This window comes from Triplophysa rosa, linkage group LG10 (assembly GCF_024868665.1).
Source record: "Triplophysa rosa linkage group LG10, Trosa_1v2, whole genome shotgun sequence".
Lineage (NCBI taxonomy): Eukaryota > Metazoa > Chordata > Actinopteri > Cypriniformes > Nemacheilidae > Triplophysa > Triplophysa rosa.
The window spans coordinates 1,327,836-1,350,562 of NC_079899.1; the positions used below are offsets into that span (position 1 = coordinate 1,327,836).

The 22,727-nt window shown below is 45.6% G+C and overlaps 1 pseudogene; it reads right to left on the bottom strand.

Annotated features, from left to right (window-relative positions):
• Nucleotides 1-22,626, bottom strand: part of LOC130560275 (interferon-induced very large GTPase 1-like) — a 22,939-nt pseudogene extending 313 nt beyond the window's left edge.
• Nucleotides 22,627-22,727: the final 101 nt, after the last annotated feature.

Below are 22,727 nucleotides of genomic sequence, written 5' to 3' on the forward strand. Positions count from 1 at the left end.
ATTGATATATGCCACGGCAGTTGTGCTGTCCGACCGGACCAGCACGTGCTTGACTTGCACGAGAGGCTGCAGCCTCTTCAGTGCAAGTAGCACAGCCAACAACTCTAGGAAGTTGATATGCCAACGCAGGCGGGGGCCCGTCCAATGCCCCGACACTGCGTGCCCGTTGCACACGGCACCCCAACCCTGCAGGGAGGCATCCGTCGTCCCACGACGTGCCTTGAGACCTACCCTAGGGGGACTCTGTCCGCCAAAAAGGTCATTGAAGACCAGGGGGTTAGGGTGCGTCGGCAGAGAGGCGTGATGGCCATACGCCTGCTGCCGGTGTTCCACACTCTCCAGGGAACCCGACTCTGTAGCCAGTGTTGAAGCGGTCGCATATGCATCAACCCGAGGGGGACCACCACCACCGAGGATGCCATGTGCCCAGGAGCCTCTGAAATTGTTTCAGGAGGACCGCTGACTGCCTGAAGTGTTTCAGGCAGTTCAACACTGACTGAGCGCGCACTGAGTTAGTCAAGCTGTCATGGAGACAGAGTCAAGTTCCATACCGAGAAAGAGGATGCTCTACACAGGGGAGAGCTTGCTCTTTTCTCGGTTGACCTGTGGTCCCAACCGATCTAGGTGCCGGAGCACTAGGTCCCTGTGTGTACACAACAGATATCGCGAGTGTGCCCAGATGAGCCAGTCGTCGAGATGGTTTAGTACCCACACACCTCTCTCCCCGAGGGAGAGACCGAAAGGGAGGACTCTGTACTGACATGCCCGCCCTCGAAAGCGAGACATGAAAGTGAGCGTCCTTCAGGTCAATTGCCATGAACCAATCTTGACATCTGGTAGACGCCAGGATGCGCTTCTGCGTGAGCATGCTGAACGGCAGCTTGAGTAGGTGCCTGTACAGGGTACGCAGATCCCCTTTTTGGGGACGATGAAGTATGGGCTGCAAAACCCGTTGAACATCTCGACTAGAGGGACGAGCACGATCGCTTGCCAGAGGGGTGGTGACCCTGGCCCGAAGCACGGGAGCATCCTAGCCTCTGACTGAGGTTGAGAGGATGCTCTGAACTTGAGTCGGCGTCTGGCGAGTTGGATCGCGTAGCCGAGACGGATCGCATCCCGTAGCCACCGTGACGGTTTGGGGGCTCTAGTCAGGCTCCCAGGGACCGAGACAGGGGCTAGGGGTACGATCTGCTTAATTGACCTCCCGGGGGTGGTTCGATGGCGAGCAGTGCGGATCCCTTGCCGTGGGGAGCCCCCGGGGAGGAGATCGGCTCTGCTGCTTACCTGCCTGGCGATGATGTAGCACAACGCACTGTCGATTGAGAGTGCTGAGGGCTGCTGATTATCCTCGACATTGGGTTTCGCCGTGACTCAACATCAAGTTGCCGAACACCGTTGTGTAGAAGGTGAGAGCGGCTGTGATCAACACCCAGAGAGAGAGGAAACTCTGAAGAGAGTGGGCTGTTGGGACGGGGCAGGAACCGTCCCGGATCGACCACCCAGCGATGGAATTGCTGGGGTCGGGCCCGCTGTTATTCTCGATCTCCCTGGAGTCTTCCCATGCGGGCCGCTTCTGCTTTCCATGCGGTTGCTGACGTGGCGATGGTCTCCTCTTCGATGTCTCTTCTGGGGGGCCACCTGAGTGGGGGGGCACCGGAGCCGGAGGGCGTCAAAGAGGATCAGGGCTGCTGGGAGGCAGATGGTGCACGGGACTCAACGGCCGAGGGCGGCCGAGGATATGCTTGATATCCTCTGTCTTCTTCTTTACTGCCGAGAACTGCGGCTCGACAGTATCACCAAACAACCCCCCCCTTGTGAGATGGGTGCGTCGAGAAAACAGACCTTCTCGGCGTTACTCATCTGTGTAAGGTTCGGCCAGAGGTGTCTCTCATGGACCACAAGTGTGGACATCACCCGATCCAGGACCCGCGCGGTCACCTTGGTCACCTGTAGAGCGAGGTCGGTGGCGGCGAGTTCCTGCATAAGCGCTGGGTCGGTCTTACCCTCGTGGAGCTCTCTCAAAGCCTTGGCCTGGCAGGAGCCATAGCGTGGAGAGAGGAGGCAGCTTGACCCGCAGCAATGTAAGCTCTCGACACCAGAGATGCCAAGACCCTACATGCTATGGACGGGAGTCTACGTCGAGCCCCCCAGGTGGCCGCCGCCTGCGGGCACGAGTGCACTGCGGAGGCACACTCCACCTGGGGGATATCAATGTATCCTCTAGCTGCCTCACCCTCGAGGGAAGAGAGGGTGACAGAACTTGTTTGACGTGGATGCGCCGAAAGGGGGCGTTCCAGGTCTAACTAAGTTCCTCATGCACTTCCGGTAAACACGGCACTGGGGGCTGGTGCAGCTTGGAGCCGCACTCAAGCCTGAGGCACCATGTATCCAGCCGCGAGCGCCGGGAGAGGCAGTGCGGGCACTGCAACCCAACGCTCACGGCAGCCCGGGAAAGCATGGGAGCTCCGAGGAATCACCGGAGTCGGATGGCAGTACGTCACCCCCCGATGCTGCAAGGGACATCTCATCATTATCACGCACCGTTTACGAATACGTGGTTGAGGAACAAGATGGTGGGACCATCTCCTGGGGAACGGTCAGACGAGCGAGACGAGGTGCGAACGGTCCGTGAGCCAGTGGCTGAAGGCTTAACGCTCACAGTAATCCTCATATCACCCTCGCTGCTTGCCGTAGTCCTGCCGTCACGGAACGGGGAGCAGACGTGGTGGTGGCTGAGTCCCGTGGGAACACAGCCACCAGTGACGCAACGTCTGAATCGTCAACCGCCCGCAGTGCGGGCAGGACATATCCACAACGTTTGCCCCAGCGTACTGGAAGCAGACATCGTGTCCGTCCTCCTCCTCGATGAGTGTGTTGCATCCATGAGAACAGCAGGACATGCCACTCTGGAGAAATTTGCTCTTTTAGAGAAAAAAACACAAACACTCCTGGAACTGCCGAGACGCCCAGGGGAAGTCGCTGCAGGAAGGGAAAGTCCGCTGCACCACGTCGTAAGATTCCAGCAGTAATTCGGCGTAGAGTTTGAAGTCTCGAAGTCGATCAGTGTGAAGGCTCTGAAGAACAAAAGGTGAATGAATGCAGCACGCCGTCTCCCTTTTATACTCGGATATCCGGGGGCGGAGTCCGGCATGCAAATTTCATTCGCCAATTTCATTGGCCTTTTCGAAACTAGTCAGAAGTTGATAGGTTCTCAAGAGCGAACTCCATGTGTCGGTTCGACCCAACGTCGAGAGACCGACAGAAAGGGAACCATGACCAATGAGGCAGAATCATGACAGAGCCCCCCCCCCAGGTGTTCACCAAGGGGCAGACTAACGAGACAAGACAGACTGGGACAGTGACAAAATCAAACAAAACATGGAAAACAGAATCAAGGGCAAACAGGAAAGAATCAAAAATGGGTTGGGATCGGATAATAAAAATAACAAACATAGTAGGGGGGGTGGGGAAACAACAAAGTCTGTAGGGGGCAGTCCAAAGGGGGGCTGGATGGGGAAGTTTTGGCCTGGGGCGGCGCTCTGGAGCGTGGAGCCCCGGGGGGCTTGGTAGGGGCCGGGGCAGGCTTGGCTGCCGGCCGGACACGGCTAGGGGCCGGGCGGACTGCCAGCTGGGGTGCCGGCTGAGTTACCGGCTGGAAGGCCGGCTGAGTCACCGGCTGGAAGGCCGGCTGAATTGCCTGCTGGCACGTGTCAGATCTACGTGGATCACATGCAGACCTGTGTTACCACGTCTCAAACGGCTTCAAATATTAGGTTTGTCGGACATTATATATCCAAAAGCATCTCATTCAGAACAATATTTCATCCACGATAACGATCTGGTAACATTTACTGTAACACCGGAACTGTTCATTTACCTGGTCGACAGTGACTTTCTAGCTCTTTAAAACAACTTTTGCGTCTTTCAATATGCGGTGAGGTGCCCGATAATAACAAATTTCAAAGTGTGTTTGTTAGCTAGGAAATTCGTTTAAAATGTTGCATTTATAGCCTAATATTGCTTTTATCCTAAAGTATGCATTGTTATTATTAGTGTCAGTATTTTTCATTTATTTATATCGTTTAATTTAAGGCATTATTTTATTAGCATATTGTTCGAACGGTACTTTTGTGGTTATGTTCAACATTATTTTGCATAATTTTAATTCCTGTGTAAATTCATTTATGCCGCTTTAGAGCTGCATTAACGGTCTGTGTAAATACACATGCATACCACTTCAGATTCGGTTTCTGTGCCCCCTTTGTTGTGTGATGAGGCCATTAGATTTTCACTGACAGCCCAAATTTTGCCTTGTTTTAGACTAGACGTCTGGGCTGTGTTTGGACGGCTATTAGATGTCTTTTAGACTTGAAATTGCTTGCTGGGTAGTGTGACAGAAAAGCCAGTGATAACAAATTATTTATTCATCGTATTGTTTCTATCTTCAGCAGTAAAAAAAAAAGGTTGTGAAAGAGTAGGTCTATCAAAATATATTTGTTATCAGTTGTAAGCAGCATGAAGAGGAAAACAAACCAGTATGCTATCAGTGTTCATTAACGCATTTTGTTTTTCTACCTATTTAGTCATTTTATTTATTCGATTTCAGTGTATGTATTTCTTGTTTTTGAAATGCTTTGTTTATTGAAACGAAACTGCACACGTTTCCATTAACAGTAAAGTTTGACATTATAAACGTCAGATTAAGAGCAGGGTGCTGTGTGCTGTTGTCCTGTAGGCTACACTATAACCTTTCTGTTGTTTAAACTTGGCGAAGTGATATGGACCTGTAATGCAGTCAGTAGACCTGGAACACCTTCATAGGTGTGCATTTAACTGAAAGTTAATGCAAACCCATCGAACATTTGTCAACCAATCAGATTGAAGCATTCAACAGCCCTGTGGTATAAACTTTTTTAATGCACCGCAACAGCAAATGTCTTTGCGTGATCGTCCTTATGACCCAAAGTTTGAGAACCTTTGATATAAATTCACTGTATAGACTGAATAATTGATTGTCGAGCAATCGATACCATTAATTCAGCACCACCGCCATGGACAACACCTGTTAACGTGGCACGTAGGACAGTAACCTCCTAGGGAATAGTTCGGGAAACAAGCCTAGAAAACGTATACCTGTAGTTAAGGTGTACCTTTAGAGTCTTCGTAGCACGCTAAGAGACAACGTAATCGGGAAACGCAGCCCAGCTCATTAAGGGAGAGATGATCATGAACTGAAGTAAGCGTACCAGTTAAGGGAGACATACATAATTTTCAAAGCAGTGGGTCCCCGGAACAGGATTTAAAAACCACTGTAATAGTGCATAAGTATTGGGACGCACTGTAATTTTATGTTTATATACTTTAAAATATGTTATAATACTTTCTCAAATCATTATTCATTTGATGTTTAGTTTTAAGATCGATTATCATCCTAAACAATTGATGCAAGATTTTTAAGATCGATTATCAACCAAAACAATTTATTCAAGATAAATAAAAATAACTTTTTATGTTCAATGCATATGAGTTGTCAGGATTTGTAATAAAAAAAACAAGTGAATTATTAAACCCCCATGGCAGGTTTTCTGAATGTGTAAATTCAGAAATAAATAATAATAAAATAATGCTTCAGACCTTGAATCTTGAACCTTTTACATTCCTTTTCTGACATGACATACAAGGAACCAGCCAATCGGAGAACTATCTCGCCATAGCTAATTTTCATTGTTTAACCTTGTTTTACAGGGCAAGGTCCCAAAGTGTCACAGAAATGCTAAATAGAGAGGCAAACTGGAAAGGAAAAGCAGCAGGTAAATGGAAGTGCAAATGGTAAATGGAATCGGTTTTTAAATGACTAACACTGTATTCATAGTTCAATTTATATCACATTTTCAAATACATTTTGAAATTCACCTATTTATTTAAGAATTCATTAATTCCATAATGTACTTATTGAGTGATTTATGTTTTTGTATGTCTTTAATTTTTAATATTTATTGATGTTTTCATATTTCATATTAATTGTTTTATAATCACACTTTTTATTTCCAATTAAAGCATTAAATGTGCAAATGCAGACATTAAAAAGACATTTGTGTTTCAGGAAAAGAGATAGTTATGAGATATTAATGGCTCGTACATTACACAGATTTTTTCACAATCAGCTCTATAATAAGAATATTCTCATTATTATACATAATATAATATCTACAATATTGCACCAGCATGTGATTCATTACATGCATGTGAAAATACAAGACAGACATGTGATGACATTATTCTCACTGTTCATTCATTAATTGACATAACACTGACACGTTTTAAATCATCCCAATTTAAACACTGCAATTATTTCCTAAAGATTAAATAAAAATAATGGAAATCACCTGTTGAACTTGGCACTGGAATCCATTCAAGTAGAACAGCCTAATAAATTAATAGGTACTGAATGTACAATATCTAACTAATCTAGACTAATAATTCTTTGAACTGGTCTAAAGCAGCAGCAAACAGAGAGGCAGCTGGCATGCAAACTGTTTCAATTTCCATAGTCATTTTCAAGTCACATGACTTTTAGGAAACCAAAACTCATGGCTACGGGAATGCTCAGGTGCATTCAAAGTGAAAGTTCACCCAAAAATAAAGATTCTGTCATCATTTACTCACCCTATTGTTATTTCAAACCTGTATGACTTGGTTTCTTCCACTGAACACAAAAGAAGACATTTTGAAGAATGTTGTTAACTGGCCCCTATTCACTTGCATGGTTTTGGGTCCATACAATAGAAGTGAATGGGGGCCTGTGCTGTTCGGTTACCAACTTTCTTCAAAATATCTTCTTTTGTGTACTGTGGAATATAGAAAGGCAAAAAGGTTTAAAATGACAAAAGGGTGAGTAAATGATGAAAGAATTTTCATTTTTGGGTGAACTATCACTTAATAGTTTTAATTCTTTTCTTTGATTTTGCCACATCAGTAGCCCATCACTCACACCACTCACTCAGTTAGTAAAAGAGTAGCTTACCTAAACGTTTTCATTTTAATTCACACTTTTTTTCACCCTAAGGTTATTCAACCAATGTGTTTGGTTCATTTGACAAATTTAAAGAATCTTCCACCTTTTGTAAACTTTACAACTTGAGCTATAGTGTACAGTTCTTTAACCTTTCTCCTGCAAAAAAAACAAAAAGTCATATGCCCTTTGAACAGAGTGTGAGTAAATAACTACCGTATGTTTATTCATTAGCATGTTAAAGGTTCCTGAAACTTGAGGTTCCATTTGTGCCAAAAAGGTTTGACTGGGACGATATATTTGTTGATGTCTATATTGTTATTTGTTTTTGGTATGTGTGTTTGTGCACTATATGAACAAAAGAACACCCCCTTATAATAAACATGTTTATAATTACAATTAAAACAAATATTAAAGGTCCAGTCAGTGAAATCTAGCGGCAAGGTTGCGAATTGCAACCAACCGCTCACTCCACCCCTCCCTTTCAAAACACTACGACGGCTGACAGAACATGGCGAATTACATGCAAGGGGACCCGCAGTGTATGTAGATAGAAATAGCTAAATTCTAAGGTAATAAAGACATAACGCTTCATTATGTAAGCTCTTTAACACCTCTGATAGTATAGCCATGTATATTATATTGCGTTTCTATCAATAGATCATCCCTAAAATTACACACTGGACCTTTAAGACTATAACATATAATAATAACTTTTATATAATTGTACATTTTTTAGCTCAAAGGTGTTCAGTTTGGTTCAGGCCTGGGCTTTATACAGACCAGTCAAGTTATTCCACATTAGACTGAAACAATAATATCTTTTGTACCTTGCTTTGTGTCCAGGGGCATTGTTATTTTTGACTATAAAAGGGCCCTTCCCAAACTGCAGCACTGCTCGTGAAATGACTAAGTAGTCAAACCTGTTCATTAGAAGGGAGCGGCCCAACACTTTTGTCCACATAGTGTATGTGTCATCAGTTAATGTCCTCTTCCCTGTCCTCAGGTTGTGTAGTCTGTTTATGTCCTAGCTTATTTTTATGCTTTATGGCTTTTCATCGTTTCCTGATAAAACTTTTTTTTCATCTCTGTGCTTGTCATTATATAAAAAAATGACACATAATTACATGAGCCCTAGACTCGAGCCTCATTTATAAAACGAGTGTATGCACAGATTTGAGTAGGTATGCAAATCCACAGCAACGTTCATATTAATGAAAACAGTCTTTGCTGCCAAAAAGTGTTTAGTGCCACGTCAGGGTCTGAGCAGATGTATGCACTTTTGCTTGTCTGAGTTTTTGAAAATATAAGCCATTCTTGCCACAGAATTTTGACATTGACAGGTACTCTTTTTTTTATGTCAAATGCATTGATTGAAAGTGTATAGGGTGATTCTTATGTATAAAACGTCTCGGTTACGTTTGTAACCTCGGTTGCCTGATGGAGGGAACGAGACGTTGTGTCGAACCGACAGATGGGGTTCGTGCCTGAAAACCAATCGCTTCCGACTACTTAGAAAAGGCCAATGAAAATTGGCGATTGAAATTTGCATGCCGGACTCCGCCCCCGGAAATCCGGGTATAAAAGGAGACGGCGTGCTTCATTCATTCACCTTTGTTCTGAGGAGCCTGAGACCTCTCACGACTGATGCAGGACACAACGTCTCGTTCCCTCCATCAGGGAACCGAGGTTACAAACGTAACCGAGACGTTCCCTTTCTGTCGGTCTCTCGACGTTGTGTCGAACCGACAGATGGGGTTCCAATGGAAAACGCCAAAACACTGTGCCCTGTCACAATCTCAACGAAGCGACGGTGACTGGCCTGGGCGTGTCAGACGTGAGCGCTACCGCAAAATTGTAACCTACCAGTGGGTAGGTAGGGGGTCCCAGAGCTTTCTTGAAAGGTGGGAAGGCCCCTACCTTCAGCCTCACAGGTGGCGGCCTTGTTTCTCTAACAGCGAGAAGCCGCCCGGAACCGTAAGGCCACTGGGTAAGCACTACTTCCTCAAGTGGGGGATGCGCTACAGAGACCACTTCCTACCGCAGGGAGGAGTCTACTGGAGATACCAACATGGTCTCACCGAAGGGGGAGAACTCATGGGAAGAAAGTGCAGCTGAAGAGTAAACTGACCCACTCGAGAGAGGGGGAAAAGAACCAGTATAGGCGTACACCCTACCAGTTGCCGGTCCTACATGTTGCCATGCAGGACGCGGGCTGACACCGGCTCTACGCGGAGGTAGTAGAACCTCGCGAAGGTGTTGGGTGTAGCCCAACCCTCTGCATATGTCTGTGAGAGAGGCGCCACGTGCCAGTGCCCACGGGCGATTTAGGGATTGGTAAACTGCCTTGACAGCGTACACAATCCAGTGGGCCAACCTCTGCTTGGAGACAGCTCTCCCCTTCTGCTGACCTCCGAACAGACAAAGAGCTGACCCTAGCTCCTGAAGCTCTGTGTGCGGTCTAAGTAAAGGCGCAGCGCGCGTACTGGACACAACACGGATGGGGTTGGGTCTTCCTCCCCAGTGGGGAGTGCCTGTAAGTTCACCACCTGGTCCCGAAAAGAAGCAGTGGGAACCTTGGGCTCGTAGCCGGGCCGAGGTCTCAGGATAACGTGAGAATCTCTGGGTGCGAACTCTAGGCAGTCAGGGGACAAGGAGAATGCCTGTAGGTCCCCTACCCTCTTGATGGAGGCAAGCGCCATAAGGAGAACCATCTTCATCTTGAGATGAGGAAGAGCGACATCCCCTAGGGGCTCGAAGGGGGGCCTGGTGAGACCTGTCAGGGCTACATCCAGGTTCCAAGAGGGTATGGAGCGCGGACGAGGTGGATTCCGCCTCCTAGCGCCCCTTAGGAAGCTAATGACCAGCTCGTGCTGCCCTAGAGACTTCCCAGCAACTGAGTTGTGATGAGCAGCAATGGTGGCTACATACACTTTCAGTGTGGAGGGGGAGAGGTTAGTCTCGAGTCTCTCTTGTAGGAAGGACAGCACGGACCCGATCGCACAACTCCGTGGGTCTTCTCCTCGAGAAGCACACCAGGTCAAGAAGAGGTGCCACTTGTAGGCGTACAGTCGCCTAGTGGCTGGTGCCCTTGCCTGAGAAATGGTATCTACCACCACTGGGGGCAGACCACTCAGGATCTCCTCGTCCCGTCCAGAGGCCAGACATGGAGGTTCCAGAGGTCTGGCCTGGGATGCCATAACGTGCCCTTCCCCTGGGAAAGCAGGTCCTTCATCAGGGGAATCTGCCAGGGGGGAGCTGTTGTCAAGACCATTAGCTCTGAGAACCAAGTCCGGTTGGGCCAGTGTGGCGCAACGAGTAACACTTGCTGTTCCTCTTCCCTGACCTTGCACAGGGTCTGTGCAATGAGGCTCACTGGGGGGAAGGCGTACTTCCGCTTGTCCCGCGGCCAGCTATGCGCTAGGGCCTCCGTGCCGAAGGGACCCTCGGTCAGAGAGTACAAAGCGGGCAATGGGTGGTTTCGAGGGAGGCGAACAGGTCTACCTGGGCCTGCCCGAACTGCACCCAAATGAGCTGGACTGCGCGGGGGTGGAGTCGCCACTCTCCGCGAGGCGTCAACTGACGAGAGAGCGCATCGGAATGGAATGGCTGGGGTTGGGCCCAAAAGGTGTTCTCGATCTCCCTCGGGTCTTTCCATGAGGGCCGCTAAGGCTTCCGCCGCGGCTGCTGATGGGGTGGTGGTCTCCTCTTCGATGTCTCCCGGGGGGTCGCCGAGTGCGGGCACCGGAACCGGAATGTCGAAGAGGACCAGGGCTGCTGGGAAGCAGAGGGTGCACGGGATCTCGGCGGCCAGGGGGCGGCCGAGTCGCGGCGGGGGAGGATATGATTGATATCCTCTGTCTGCTCCTTTTACTGTCGAGAACTGTGGCTCGGCAGTATCACCAAACAGCCCCCCCTTGCGAGATGGGTGCGTCGAGAAAGCGGACTTTCTCGCAACCCATCTGTGCAAGGTTTGGCCAGAGGTGTCTCTCCTGGACCACATGTGTGGACATCGCCCAACCCAGGGCCCGCGCGGTCACGTTGGTCGCCCGTAGAGCGAGGTCGGTGACGGCGCGGAGTTCCTGCATAAGCGCTGGGTCGGTCTTACCCTCGTAGAGCTCTCTGAACACCTTGGCCTGCAGGATGGCCATAGCGTGGAGAGGGGACAGCTTGGCCTGCAGCAGAGTAAGCTCTCGACATCCTGGATGCCGAAAGCCTACGTGCTTTGGATGGGAGTCTAGGTCGAGCCCCAGGAGGACTCGACGTATCCTCTAGCTGCCCCACCATTGAGGGAAGAAAGGGTGATGGAACTAGTTGACGTGTACGTGCCGAAGGGGGCGTTCCAGGTCGTACTAAGTTCCTCATGCACTTCCGGGGAAACACGGCACTGGGGCGAGTATGGCATGGAGCCGCTCTCAAACCCGAGGTACCATGTATCCAGCCGCGAGCATTGGGAGAGGCAGTGCAGGCACTGCAACCCAACGCCGGCAGCCCGGGAAAGCATGGCTGACATTTCGACGTCCGCTTCTTCCTGATCTCGACCCCCCGAGGGAGGGAGCTTCAAGGAATCGTCAGAGTCGGATGCCAGTAAGTCACCCTCCGATGCTGCAACAGACATCTCATCATCACGTACCGTGTCCGATATGTGATTGAGGAACAAGACGGTGGGACCATCTCATGGGGAACGGTCAGACGAGCAAGACGAGGTGCGAACGGTCCGCGAGCCAGTGGCTGACGGATTAGCGCTCACAGTAATGCTCATATCACCCTCGCTGCTCGCCGTAGCAGGCGGCAGGGCCGTAGTCCTGCCGTCACGGAACGGAAAGCAGAAGAAGTGGTGGCTGAGCCCTGTGGGAACACAGCCACCCGTGACGCAACGTCTGAATCGTCAACCGCCCACAGTGCAGGCAGGACGTATCCACAAGGGCTGCCCCAGCGTACTGGAAGCAGACCTTGTGTCCGTCCCCCTCCTCGATGAGTGTGTTGCACCCACGAGAACAGCGGGACATGCCGCGGTGGAGAAATTTGCTCTTTTAGAATGCAGACGGTGTGGCACCGTCTGCTAGCTCGAACACCTCTGAAACCGCCGAGACGCCCAGGGGAAGTCGCCGCAGGAAGGGACCGTCCGCTGCACCACGTCGTAGAACCGGCAATCTGGAGTTGCTAAGTAGTAGCGAGAGTTGATCTTCATAAGCGAAGGCTCCGAAGAACAAAAGGTGAATGAATGAAGCACGCCGTCTCCCTTTTATACCCGGATTTCCGGGGGCGGAGTCCGGCAAGCAAATTTCATTCGCCAATTTTCATTGGCCTTTTCTAAGTAGTCGGAAGCGATTGGTTCTCAGGGACGAACCCCATCTGTCGGTTCGACACAACATCGAGAGACCGACAGAAAGGGAACAGCAAATCACCAAAAATGACTTTAGCTGGGTTTTCACAGACATGATGCTTTTAGGGTATAATATAATTTAGGAAACAACAAAATGGATTGTCAGTTGGCAGTCATGGCCTGGATAAACATGAGGCCTTTTATTGTTCTAGTCTTGCCCCACTGAGCAGTTGGAAGATGTAGATCACTTCGGAAGATGTAAACAACGCTGCTCCAACGCTGATCCAGAATATTTTATTGTTTCAGTTCTTTTAACACTACACAAACATTTGAATAAAATGAAACAGAACATGTTTTTATTAAGAACAAAATTTATTAAGAATTTAAATAAGATTTATTTGTATATGTAAGATGAAAAATATATCTAATAAAAAATTGCATCCTTTTTAAATTGAAGCAAAAGATGTCTTTATTAAAACAAATGTTTCATGTGGTTGTACTGAGACTGTATTCATTAGTTAGTTAGTTAACAGGAGTATACAAAATGGTTGAAATACATATTTTTTTTCAATGTTTCATATCGAACTATGGAATTAATCAGTAAACATGTCCCGTTGCATTTATTGTGTTTTGTCTTTCTTTAGTTAACTTTTTGCTGATTCATACGTTCACACATTAAAACACATTCAAGTAGTCACTTTTTAAATTCTTTGCTAGATGTATTTATCCAAAATCTCAATAGCGTCCTCTTTTGTGTATTGTCCAGAGGTGGACAGTAACGAAGTAAATTTGCCTGAGTACTGTACTTAAGTACACTTTTTGAGTATCTGTACTTTACTTGAGTATTATTTTTTCTGAGTACTTGTACTTTAACTTGACTACATTTGAAAGACAAATATCATACTTTTTACTCCACTACATTTATAAAAAGGTCCAAAAGTAGAAAATGGTTTCTATGCAGCGGGGTTTCCTGTGTGCACAATTTATCTGGCTTGCGATCTGCCAGGACCTTTTACTGTTGCCAAGTATTTCAGTTTTTCTAAGCTCGCGGTTTTCCGGCAAGCTTTGAATGGCCATTTGGCAGATTTTTTTAACGCAAATCTGGCAACTCTGGGATCTTCCCCGCTAAACTAATGTAAACGACGGCGCTGCTACATCGTTGATAGCGCTCTGAAAAGGCAAATAGAACATTAAAAGAGGAAAAAGGCACATGTTAAAGTGTGGTGTAATCATCTGTGGGTTACGATCAGTCAAAGATCGTTGAAACATTGTCATGAAAATGATCGGCATAACGGCTAAACGGTAAATAAGCATCACATACACCTTGAGCTACGCGTGCGTGTTAACCTCTGATCTGCTGCTGTATCATTTAAAGCGATTTGGAAAATGAATGATGTTTTTACTGAAGTAACTATAGTTGAAGTATTCCTGTTGAAATAAAAACAATAGAACCCTGCCCAAAATACAACATAAAATGTAATGGATTTAATGGTTATAAATGGGAATTGTACTATGGATACTTGTTGTCTACTTGTATGTGATGGATTCTATTGCTGGGATGGTAAATCCTATTGGGATAAAACCCAAAACACACTACAAAGAGGAATTTAATTTAAAAATCTCATTCTAATTAAAAAATGCATTGTTTTTTTTCAGCAGGGATGGTATTTGCATTAAAACCACAGTATCCACAAATTTACCATTTTCTAAATATAGGAACGATACTCCAATTAATAATCTTTAGTAAAACCACAGCAACTAAACATACCATAGTTTCATTATATTCATTATTATACTAGCTATAGTTTATGTTTGTAGTTAAATTATGGTAATAAGTCCAACAAACACATGGCTTCTACACTTTACTATTTACAAGAACCTTACTACTTACTGGTAAATTGCTGCTAAAACTGGTAAAGGGAATATACAAAATAAAAGAACACTGCTCATAAATACATATAGGCCTAGGGGGCTAATGAGGATAATTAGGCTAAATGATCATACAGGATTATATCTAAACTAAACATATGTGTGCTAAACATATAAAGCTCTTAAAGGAGTTGCTCACTGCAAAATTTGCCCCCATTGACTTTCCATAGTAGGAATAAAAACTACTATGGAAAGTCAATGGGGGCAAATTTTGAAGTGAACTACTCCTTTAATACCACTGATTCTGTGAGCTACTCGGTGTATTCAGTAGGGTGCTTCAGAGGCACAAGGTATACGACAATAAAACAATGCACAACTGACATAAAGGAAATTTACTTTTAATACTTGAGTACTTTTAAAAGCACGTACTTCTGTACTTTTACTCAAGTAAGAATCTGTCTTTACAACTTTTACTTGTAGTGGAGTAATATTTGACCAGTAGTATCTGTACTTTCACTCAAGTAAGGAAGTTGTGTACTTCGTCCACCTCTGGTATTGTCTCCATTCATCTGGAATCTCACAATGTGCCTTGAATGTTTTACTATAGTGCTTTTCTAGATGTTTCTGGAATCTGCACACAACCCACTTCCAGAACCAATTATCATTTGCTACTTCTGTTGTGCAGAAACAATTTGCCAAGTTTGTTTTTTCTTTGTAAAACCGCCCATTCAGTCCAGTACTACGATGGAAAGGAACACTGTGATCTCCAGGATGGTTCTCAGATGGCTTTACAGAAGGGACACTGAACCCAACAGCACTGACAGAAGTGATCGATCAAAATCTCATCTGGTTTCATCCTGCACTTTTCCATTTTAATGACATTCATGCTTGTAAAACTGTTCTGTAGCTTTGTCATCATTTCATTCAGACTTTTACTCAAATGATTTTCAAGAAAATCTAAGTCTTTCATTTCTGTGAGATCAACACAAGACTCTCGTGTGAATTTCAGCTCATTTGTGAGTGTTTGGTGAAACTTCTGAACCACATGTTTTCATCTCCTCTCTTGTTTTTGACCTCCACTGTCACTACATGCACAGCATTACTCACAATCTGCTCTTTCTGTTTTAGATTTCCTTTGAAAATGTTTAGAATCATCTCACTTTGTTCGGTGAACTATTTATCCACTTCATTTTTTATGAATTGTTTGAAGTGTTGTTTGCATGTACTTATCAAAGTCCTCTTTTTCTGCGAGGGATTTCAGAATGTGTTTCTCCAGATTTGATCTGTTCTCCCATAATGCTCGTATGTCAGACCTCATCTGTGGTGCTAAATCAATAGCCGTTTTGTTGTAAACTTCTTGTAGGATGCACGGTTCAAGTTTACTGCAGATGGAATCAATCAATATGGTTGTGTAGCAGTGCACAGCAGTGCAGTGTTGGCTTGCTCACTGGGAGACTGCATTTATTTATTCATTTATTTATTAGATATTATTTATTTGAATGATCTTGCTTGGTCTATAAACACCATGCACTGTGCTGTGTTTTACCTTTCTGTGTTTTTCTTATTTGCTCCTTTAAAGCTGCTTTGGAACAATGCACATTGTGAAAAGCGCTATATAAATCAAATTGAATTGAATTGAATTGAATTGAATTGTGTTTGTTGCTCCTCTGGAGTAATTCATGAAGAAGTTGTAGTATTGGGTTTTCTGCTTCTTAAGATAATTTGATTCTCTGAATTTCTTGCGGAGTTTAAGAATTTTTTACATGCAATGTCACACAGATAGAGACAGAGATCTGTGATAAACTCCCTTTTTAATTTATATGTTTGGTTCTCTGATTGATTTTGCTCTACTGACTTTTTAACACTGTCTGTTATTTCCTGAATGTAACTGACATTGTAGCCGTGTCTTCTGACTGGTCATTTTTCCATTATTTTCTAAGTTTCCTGCATAACATTATGAATCAGTTGCCTCACTGAGTCATTATATTTCGCATTAAGTATGTTGTTTTGACGTGATACAGTTTGTGTAGTTTTACTGCACAATGTAGTCATCATAATCACCTCTTTGGACTATCTGTTTGAAGTCTTGCAGATTAAGTCTCTGATTCACAAAAGTTACTTCATGGTTTTCAGATAATACCTTTGTGACATCATCCCATAAATCAAAGTCTTTCAGTGGAGGAATATCTTCTGTCATTTCAGTGGCCCATTTACTCCACAATATGTCAAATTGCTTTTTCAGAACACGTTAATCTGCTCCTTTACTTTTTAGACTCACTGCACTTTCCTTGCTCTGAGTGAATTTGTGCATTTTCATCCTCTGTTATTTTCTTGTCCAGGTTCTCCCTTGCTTTCTTCTGCTCAATTGTTTTATTCAATTTTCTTTTTGTTTCCTTCACCAGATCATTATGTAGATCTTTAATTCAGGTTTCAAATCTTCCTCGCCCTTGACACAGAATGTCTTTGTCCTCACCAAAGTAAGACTTCATTGATTTTTCGACTTAGTCGTTTGTCTTCCTCATTTCAGCTATCAGGTCATTATCATGAATATCAATGTTTCCATTAGAAATTCTGTTGTAGAATTTGTCTTCAATGCTCAACATGGCACTCCTGAAACTGAAAGTCTCTCACCTGTCTGCATCCGGTTCCTGTCTGCACCGCTGCCGGCGGTTTGTTTGTATCCCCACACTTCGCTCTAATATTAGTTTATTTTATTATCGTTACTTATCATTGTCGTTGCTAACTTATCCTGATATCTCAATAACCCTGCTTTTGTTATTTACTTGAAGATTCTAAACCAAAAGTGATAATTAACTTAACGCCACTAGCATAGCAATAGCGTGTTAGCTTGCTTTCTGTTTACACTGTGGAATATCATCTTGCCTCTGGTTTGTCTTGTGCGCTAACTGTTTCTCTTTTTAAGCGAGTATACTACGATTCATCGAGCAACCTTGGTAAGTTGGAATTGCACTTCAAACCCGGTGAGTTATGGCTTCTATTCCTATTATTGTTACTTGCACCTCATGTCATATGTTTAGCTTAGCCTTCTCTGTCAGCTGCGAGGGTTTTATATGCGATAACTGCAGGGAAATAGTTAGGCTGAGAGAGAAGATCTTAGAATTAGAGTCTCGCATCCGATCGTTATCTGAGGATAGTAAGAGTGTATGGACCATAGAAAACACTTTGGACACACAGCTCGGTTCCGGTTGAAAATCCCCCACAGCTGGGAAACTTTGTGACTGTGAGACGGCGTAGTCGCAGGACAAAACATCACTAGACCATTCCGATTACAGTCTCGAACAGGTTTGCCCCGCTCAGTGACGCACCGACTGAGAAACCTGCTGAAAGTGCCCTAGTTATCGTTGAGTCTATTGTTCGGAACGTTGACATAGAGGCACCAGCCACCATATTCCAATGTTTACCGGGAGCCAGAGCGACTGACATCAAGTCAAATTTAATTGTGCTGGCTAAGGCTAATCGTAAATTCAGTAAGATTGTTATTCACGTCGGCACAAATGATGTTCGACTCCGTCAATCGGAGATCACAAAAGATAAAATTAAAGAGGTGTGTGAGCTCGCAAGCACAATGTCAGACACTGTAATATTCTCTGGCCCCCTCACTGCTTATCGTGGTGATGAGATTTATAGCAGATTATCATCACTAAATGGCTGGTTGTCTGAGTGGTGCCTGCAGAATGATAAAGTTTTTATAAACAACTGGAAGAGTTTTGAGGGCAGACCTGACCTGTTGAAACGAGATGGTCTCCATCCCTCCTGGGCTGGGGCTTCCATCCTGTCTAGAAATATGGCAAAAAGTCTTAATGATGCTAATGCTAAAGCTTGACTCGCTGGGGCCCAGGTCAGGGAGCAGACAGAATGGCTTAACCAACTGTCTGCTTGCCGTCTCTTGTCGCAGAATACACAACATGTAATAATCCGTTCTCCCAAACATCACAAAATAGAGACTGTGTCTGTCCCCCGGATTAGCAAACATAAAATAATGCGTAAACCTATTGAAAGTAATTTAATAAACGTTAAACAATCTAAACATGAACAAAATACAGATAATCAACTGTTACGACTCGGATTGCAAATATTAGATCTCTCTCTAATAAAGCACTTTTTGTTAATGATATGATAACAGATCATAAAATAGACATGCTCTGTTTGACAGAAACATGGCTAAAACCAGATGATTATATTACTTTAAATGAATCTGTCCCCCAAGATTATTATTATAAACATCAGCCTCGTCTAAAAGGCAGAGGGGGAGGTGTCGCAGCACTTTACAATAACTCTTTTAGCATTTCCGAGAAGTCGAACTCTAAATATAATTCTTTTGAAGTCATGGTTCTTCATGTTTCAACACCTAATACTAAGGATAAAACACTTTTAAAATTTATTCTAGCTATTGTATGTAGGCCTCCAGGGCACCACACAGGTTTTATTAAAGAATTTGGTGGGTTCTTATCAGAACTAGTACTGGCCGCAGATAGACTCCTTGTCGTTGGTGACTTTAACATCAATGTAGATAATGCTACAAATGCCTTAGGAATGGCTTTCAAAGACACTCTTAACTCCATGGGCATTAGTCAACATGTGTCAGGACCCACTTATCTTCGTAATCATACTTTAGATTTAATACTGTTTTACGGTATAAATGTGGATGATGTTAAAATCCTTCAGCAGAGTGAAGACATTTCGGATCATTATCTGGTATTATGCTTACTTCACTGGCCTACGGCTGCAAATAAAACTCATTGTTACAAATATGGTAGAACAATAACTTCAACTACCAAAGATGCGTTTCTAGATAATCTGCCCGAATTGTCTCAAATCGCTAGCATGAGAAATAACGTTGAAGATCTTGACATTACCACTGAAAATTTTTATTCCACCTTCTCGGTAACGCTAGACACAGTTGCTCCTCTACGTTTAAAGAAGATTAAAAATGGCAGCCCCACACCGTGGTATAATGAACACACTCAGACTCTAAAGAAAGCGGCCCGAAAAATGGAGCGCAACTTTAAGAAAACTAAATTAGACGTATTTCGTACAGTATGAAAGGATAGTATTAGAAAATACAGGAAAGCCTTAAAAACTTCTAGATCCGCCTACTTTTCATCACTAATAGAAGAAAACGTCTCGGTTACGGATTTTACCTCAGTTCGCTGATGGAGGGAACGAGACGCTGTGTCGAACCGACAGATTGGGGTTTGTCTTGAGAACATATCATCTTCTGAGTATTTAGAAAAGGCCAATGAAAATTGGCGAATGAAATTTGCATGCCGGACTCCTCCCCGGATGTCCGGGTATAAGAGGGAAGCCGGCGTGCTCATTCGGCGTGCTCGAGCATTAAGCATCCAACCATTCATGAGGATACATCAGACGGAACAGCCCACGGAGGGGGGGTTACCACGTCTGGAGCACTAGGTCCGGTTAGAGCTATGTGGTATATAACTCAACTGTTCCCCGGCCTAAGGGGGCAGGGCTGCTCTGCCCAGCCTGCCCCCTGGAAGGGTGCTTAGTGATGGATGGAATGCCTATTCTTTACCCGAGGGGAAAGAAGTTAGGTGGAATAGCCGCTGCTCCCCCCGGTGGGGGAAGGGCTTTAGCAGGCGTACGCCCTAGCGGTTGCTGGTCCTTCCTGTTGCCCTGCAGGACACGGGCTGACACCGGTTCTACGCAGAGGTTGTAGAACCTCGCGAAGGTATTGGACGTAGCCCAACCCGCAGCTCTGCAAATGTCTGCCAGAGAGGCGCCCTGAGCCAGTGCCGAGGCGCCCATCGGCCAGGGGGGAGTTGTTGTCAGAAGCATAAGCTCTGAGAACCAAGTCCGGTTGGGCCAGTAAGGCGCAACTAGTAACACTTGATGCTCCTCTTCCCTGACCTTGCACAGGGTCTGTGCAATGAGGCTCACTGGGGGGAAGGCATACTTCCGCTTGTCCCACGGCCAGCTGTGCACGAGGGCATCCGTGCCGAGGGGACCGTCGGTCAGGGAGTACCAAAGCGGACAATGGGTGGAGTCCGGGGAGGCAAACAGGTCCACCTGCGCCTGGCCGAACTGCTCCAATATGAGCTTAACCGCGTGGGGGTGGAGTCGCCACTCTCCGTGAGGCGTCCACTGACGAGAAAGCAAGTCTGCTGTCTGGTTCAGGTCGCCCAGGATGTGTATGGCTCGCAGGGAGCTGATCACCTGCTGACTCCAGAGGAGGAGGCGTCGGGCGAGTTGTGTTAGCTGCCGTGAGCGAATGCCACCCTGGTGGTTGATATCCGCCACGGCAGCTGTGCTGTCTGACCTGACCTGCACGTGCTTGCCCTGCACGAGAGGTAGGAATCTCTTCAGTGCAAGTAGCACAGCCCACAACTCTAGGCAGTTGATATGCCAATGCAGGCGGGGGCCCGTCCACCGCCCCGACACTGCGTGCCCATTGCACACGGCACCCCAGTCCTGTAGGGAGGCATCCGTCGTCACTACGACGTGCCTTGATACCTGCCCTAGGAAGGCCATAGACGACCAGGGGGTCAGGGAGCACCGGCAGAGGGGCGTGATGACCATACGCCTGCTGCCGGTGTGCCACGCTCTCCAGGGAACCCGACTCTGTAGCCAGTGTTGGAGCGGTCGCATTTGCATCAACCCTAGGGGGACCACCCCCGCCGAGGATGTCATGTGCCCCAGGAGACTCTGAAATTGTTTCAGGGGGACCGCTGGCTGCCTGAAGTACCTCAGGCAGTGTAACACTGACTGGGCGCGCTCTGTAGTCAGCCGCGCTGTCATGGAAACAGAGTCGAGTTCCATACCGAGAAAGGAGATGCTCTGCATGGGGGAGAGCTTGCTCTTTTCCCATTTGACCTGTAGCCCCAACCGATCTAGGTGCCGGAGCACCAGGTCCCTGTGTGTACACAACAGATCTCGCGAGTGAGCCGAGAAGAGCCAGTCGTCGAGATAGTTTAGTACCCACACACCTCGTTCCCTGAGGGGAAGGAGGGCGGCTTCCACGACCTTCATAAAGACCCGTGGAGACAGGGACAGACCAAAGGGGAGGACCTTGTACTGAATGCCCGTCCCTCGAACGCGAACCGTAGAAACGGCCGATGTCGAGGGAGGATCGAGACATGAAAGTACGCATCCTTCAGGTCGATTGCCATGAACCAGTCCTGACACCTGATGATCGTCAGGATGCGCTTCTGCGTGACCATACTGAAAGGCAGCTTGTGTAGGTGTGTAGGACTAAAGAAAAATTATTTCTAATAAGTTGAAAAAATTGATGGTTGGTTTCTATAAGGGACATGCCACACTATATGCACACCATATATGGATTTATTTTAATGTAGCATTTTGGAGAAATACACATTTTTCCACTTCATACGACTATAGAAACATTATTTCTAATAAGTAGAAAAAACTGATGGTGGATTTCAGTAGAGGGGATTGCACACTATATGCATAGCAAATATGGACTTAATTTACTTTATCATTTTGGAGAAATACATATTTTTCAACTTTGAAAGCCTATAGAAACATTATTTCTAATAAATAGAAAAAATTGATGATGGATTTCTATAGGGGACATCCCACACTATATGCACAGCATATATGAATTTATTTTACTGTAGCATTTTGGAGAAATGCACATATTTTAACTTTGAAAGTCTATAGAAACATTGTTTCCAATAAGTAGAAAAAACTGATGGTCCATTTCAGTAGTAGGCATGCCACACTATATGCATACCAAATATGAATTCATTTTACTGTATCATTTTGGAGAAATACACATTTTTCAAGTTTGAAAGCCTATAGAAACATAATTTCTAATAAGTAGAAAAAAATGATGGTGGGTTTCTGTAGGGGACATCCCACACTATATGCACACCATATATGGATTTATTTTACTGTAGCGTTTTTTGATAGGTCTCGAGTTGTAACCCTCTACAGCGCTGACAAAAAAGGCGAATACGTACCTGGACAAGACACCTGCGTGGCGTTCCCTGACAAGGACTGGACGTTGTTTTACAACTACGTCTAGAAGGATTTAAACGACAGTCGCGAAGAACCTTTGTACATCGCAGAGTGGGACTCGGTAACGCCCAACGGTCGTTACCGTGTGGTCGGCGATCATTCTAAAAAGAAACACCATGACTGCGTTTACTTTTTCTTCTGCAAAGACAACACAAAGCTTCGCGATCGCACCGGGGCTATCCTGCACAACGAACATCACGAGATGTACGAGATGCAATTTTTGTTCAAATGGGCTGACCTTTATGCCCTGGAGACCCTTTTTTCCAACATCAACAGAATGATCAATTGGTGCGATTTGCGCGATGGGTATTCCAGAGTTAAAGTGCAGCTGTTCCACCCCGAGAAGTGCGCGCGCAGCCAGTGGGCCGTCGGACCGTCCCCACCCATTTACTATAGCCATTATAAAATCAGTAGACAGAGCCTCTCCCGCAACAATGTCTCAAGACTACGCTTCAGAAAACATCATCGACTATTCTCTCCACACCGTTCCTGACGCTCGCG